The sequence below is a fragment of the Octodon degus genome, unplaced genomic scaffold (assembly GCF_000260255.1).
Source record: "Octodon degus isolate 3935 unplaced genomic scaffold, OctDeg1.0 scaffold00054, whole genome shotgun sequence".
NCBI lineage: Eukaryota > Metazoa > Chordata > Mammalia > Rodentia > Octodontidae > Octodon > Octodon degus.
Genome location: NW_004524630.1, coordinates 7,266,306 through 7,270,766, shown reverse-complemented (window position 1 = coordinate 7,270,766; position 4,461 = coordinate 7,266,306).

The following is a 4,461-nucleotide window of genomic DNA, read 5'->3' as shown; positions in this document are numbered from 1 at the left end:
CTCATTGCTTAGCTGTTCCTTTCTCTGTTTCCCCATAGGCCATCTTTTCTCCTAAATAATTCTGGGCCTCCCCCTATCTTTCTTTCCCTTATTTGTCCTCTCTTTCAGCTTAGGTGTCCCCATTTCTGGACAAACCTTTCTCAATGGAATGTGACCCTCTCAGTCCTCTCCCCAGCTTCCTCTTGTTTATTATCTCTGTTGATAGTAGGGACCCTGTCCAGGGATCTCAGGTTTATCTTCTTCTTCTTTTTTTTTTTTTTTTTTTTTTTTTTTTTTTTTTTTTTGTGGAACCAGGGATTGAACTCAGACCCTTGCGCTTGCCAGGGAAGTGCTTATTCTACTGAGCCATCTCCCTGGTCCCATAAGGATTTATTTATTTTTTTTGCTCCAAATGCCCTCAGGGCTTGTTTGGCTGGCTGGAGAGTTGTGGGGATCGAACTAGAGCCACCTGAGGCTGACAGCTTAGTGGAAGCAGCCACTTAAAGAACTGAGCTAGGGCCAGGCCCCCAGGTTTATCTTCTGTTGCCATCTTTTTTTTTTCTCAAGTCCTAAGTGAGATGTCAGAGCTGGATGTCTTGACAACCTGTTATCAAAAAAGGTAACTTGAAGCACTCATGATTAAAAGTTAACTTACATAAACTTTAAGTATGTCTCCTTAATATTGAATCAGCCTTCTAAAATTCATCACTCTAGTTATTTTATTTCATTTTGCTACAATCTATGAGCCTGAAGCTGTTGGTGTCTTTCAGATCTTCACGGTGGCAAGGCTGCATCATGGTGAGTTCCTGCACATGCCTTTGCCAGCTCTGTGATGCTAGACTGGAAATTAGAAACCAGCCATAGAGGGATTCTTATTTTCATGCAAATTAACAAATGCAGCAAATCAAAGGTCCGTGTGCCTCAGACCCACTTCTGGAACATTTACTAGCACAATGCTGCACCTTATGTGTCCATCCACTCACCTAATGCATAAAAAAATTTAACATTTTATTGAATTATTGTTATTGTCTAATAGACTATAGTCTTTACTGAATTATGGCTATTTCCCTAATAACTATACTCTATAGTTGAAACTCTTTCTTGTTTGTTAGTTAGTTAGGGTTTTTTTTAGACAGGGCCTCACTGTGCAATTCAGTTTAGTCTTGAATTCACTATGTAGCCCAAACTGGACTTGAACTCATGGCGATCCTCCTACCTCAGCCCCCCAAGGACTGGGATTACAGGAGTGCACCACAGTGCCCAGCTTATTTACAAGTCTTGAGATGATGTTAATGAAACTTTGTCACACTTACCATAATTTGTTTACCTGAGGCACTGAAATGACAGCAAAGCTCCTGGACAGGTAAAGGTGTGTGCAATCCTCGACACTACCCCAGTGGGCACGGACTATGTTTCTAATGAAGGTAAGATGAATGACAGATGGACAGAATTTCTGAAGAGGCTGATATAGCTGCTGGTTGCAAGGGAGCCTCTCTGCCTCAGAACACTGGGAAGCGCCATATGTGGCCAAAAGGAGGATGGCCAAGTGCTGAAGTCATGGAGTCGAGTCTGCAGTGTGCTGGAGACAAAGTAGAATAAAAGCAGGAAATTACCAGGTTGGAGGTGTAGATCAGCGAGCAAGTACTTGCCTGTCATGCATGAAGCCTTGAGTTCAATTCCCAGCACTGCCAAATATGGGGGGAGGTGTACGTGTGAGAGTTTCTATCCGGATGTCCCCCAAAACTCAAGCAGTCCTTTGTGGACATAACAAGACCATATGGCACATTCACCAGTGAGTCAGTGTACAGGCCAGTTTATGCCCATATGATTTTTTTCCATAATTTTGTTGAGAGACAAATAGCAATGAGACAGTTTCAAATCAAATTGGTATGACAGTTTCAATAATTAACACATTGTATACTCTCTTCCTAGTGGTTATTTGCTGTACAAGATGCAGACATGATATCCTATTTACAAACACTATTACAGCAAATCCCTCTATTCATTAAGAGAATGTAACTATATATCTATCCTAACCATTTTGAATACACAGATACAAAATGGACTTTCATTTATATATCCCCTTTATTGTTTAGTTCCATCATTTGAATATTATAGGTGTGTTAACTCAGCAAAAATATTCTAACAGAGTCCAGTAATCCATAATAATATTGGGTCTTCCGCTTGACTGGCAATGTCAGAAGTTGTTGACCTGAGTCCCCTACAGCTCAACATAACAACATGGCTTTACTTCTTGTACTTCGTTTTTATACTTTTCTGCTGGATAGGTTAAGACCAAGATAAAGCAAGACCTGTACAACAAGAGTTGTAGCTTTTGGGTCTGAAAAGGTCAGTGAAATCCCCTCAGGATTTATCCTGAGATCCTGTACCTCAGATTGTAGAACCTTTGTCAGTGTCAGCCATGTGGATGAGTCACAGCCATTGCTTGGCCAATGTGCTCCCCGTGAAAGCCTGAGAGAATGTTTTCTCTCCATGTGACTCTCCTTAGGCATACTCTACATCATCGATCACTTTCCTCTTTGGCCCCATAATCTCCTTGACCAGAAACTTTGGGACATTACTGAGTTACATGACGTTACAATACAAGATCTCATATGTCCTGAGTCTTAATTGACCTTGGAAGGCTAGGACCAAAATGTTGGCTTTCCTTGCGGCCCTCCTTTTTCTCTAATTTTGGTCTGCAAACTTAGGTTGTTAACCCTCCCGAAGAGAAGCTTATTGTTATTACAATACAACCGAGGCAGGAGACAGGAAAAGGAATGTTGCGAGACTATCCTGCCTCAAGGTTGTATATGGTTAGATTTCTGGACTTATGTGTAAACATAAGAATTATATAATTCTTTATGCCTATTTTTAAAATATATTTAATTTTTTAAATGTTTTTTCATCATATTCTTTATGAACTTAAAGTTCAACATATCAATACTTGATGAAAAATACCTGTTCCATGTTATGCCTAAAATGTTTGATTTTCAGACAGGTAGTGAGGCTAAGCCTAACAGCCTAGGTTGTATGGTGATTTTTTTTTTTAAATGTGTTTAGTACGGAATCTCACTACACAGCTCAGACTCGTAGTGATTCCCCCTGTTTTGAGCCTCTGCAGCATTGGGATTACAGGCTGCACTACCATGCCCGGACTCAGTCGCAGGCTCAGCATGCCCGGGGGCAGGGCTGTCATGGTATGTGGTGCCAGAGATCAAACCCCGGTCCCTGCATTTGTCTAAGCAGGCGCTTAGTCTGCTGAACTATCTCACTGCCCAGCCAGTATTATTCCAGGCAGTGAAGCCTGGTTGGAGCAGGGCTGGGACTGTCCCCTGGAAAGGCTCCACCCTCCCCTCTCTGGTTCCGCTCTCCTCTGGCAGAGCCCTGTCCGGAGCTCTTTGACCTGTTGCACCCCTCTGCCTCACTGCCCTGCCCTGCAGCCAGCCAACTGCGGGTGAAAGCCGCTAAGAACTACAAGCCAAAGTAGTTCTCCTCCTTTCAACTGCAGGTGTTGGGTACTGTGGCATGGTAATAAGAGAAGCACTAACTAAGATGGAATATCTGTATTTTCCATAAACAAAATGAACTTCAAGAGGAAAAACGCTAGCTCTATATTCCCTAAGGCAAGTCAAGCAAAATCCCAATCAGTAGCAATTATTTCACTTGGGAATTTGCATACTTTAAAGCAGTATAAGGGCATTTTCTACTGTAAGTAACTGAGATATAACTGATGCATTTATCTTAAGTTCAATCAGGAAAAATAAAAAGACTCTCCCGGGGACTGGAGTAGCTGAGAGTGGCACTGGGCATCTCGGCTTCGCCAGCGGTCCTGGCTGTGCGTGGCGGGCCCTTGGCCTGACCCTTTGGTGTTCTGGACCACGAGTGCTCTGCCTTCGCGTGGTTGTGTCAAGCGTCACCTTCTGAATGAGAGCAGGGACTGCAGGTAGGCCACACGTTCTTACTATTTGTTCCCCTTTGTATTTAACCCCTTTCATATTTAAAACTTTTACCAGGACTGAATACAGGTTGAAGGAAAATATCAAAAAGGAACCATCAGGGGGCCTGGCCCTAGCTCAGTTCTTTAAGTGGCTGCTTCCACAAAGCTGTCAGCCTCAGGTTGCTGTAGTTCGATCCCCACAACCCTCCATGAAGGCATTGGAGGAGAAAAAAAAAAAAAAGAACCATCAGCTAAGACACAACACAGTGACGCAATCCAGGCACGCATGTCTCTGACACGCACTAGAGGTGCTTTTAGAGAAGGGAGCTGTGGGCAAACTCGAGGTTACCTAACAGGAAAGACCAAGCCCTTTTTCTTAATATGATGCAGTGGAATTATAGCAAAGTAATTTTACAAATGTTCTGATTAGAGAAATTTTGAAAATGGCTCACCAGTGAAAGAACAGCAGAAAGCATTGTGTTTTCCTAAGTAATTATCTGAGTGACTCTCCCAGAAGCTGAATCGCCTTCGTCTCTGTCAAA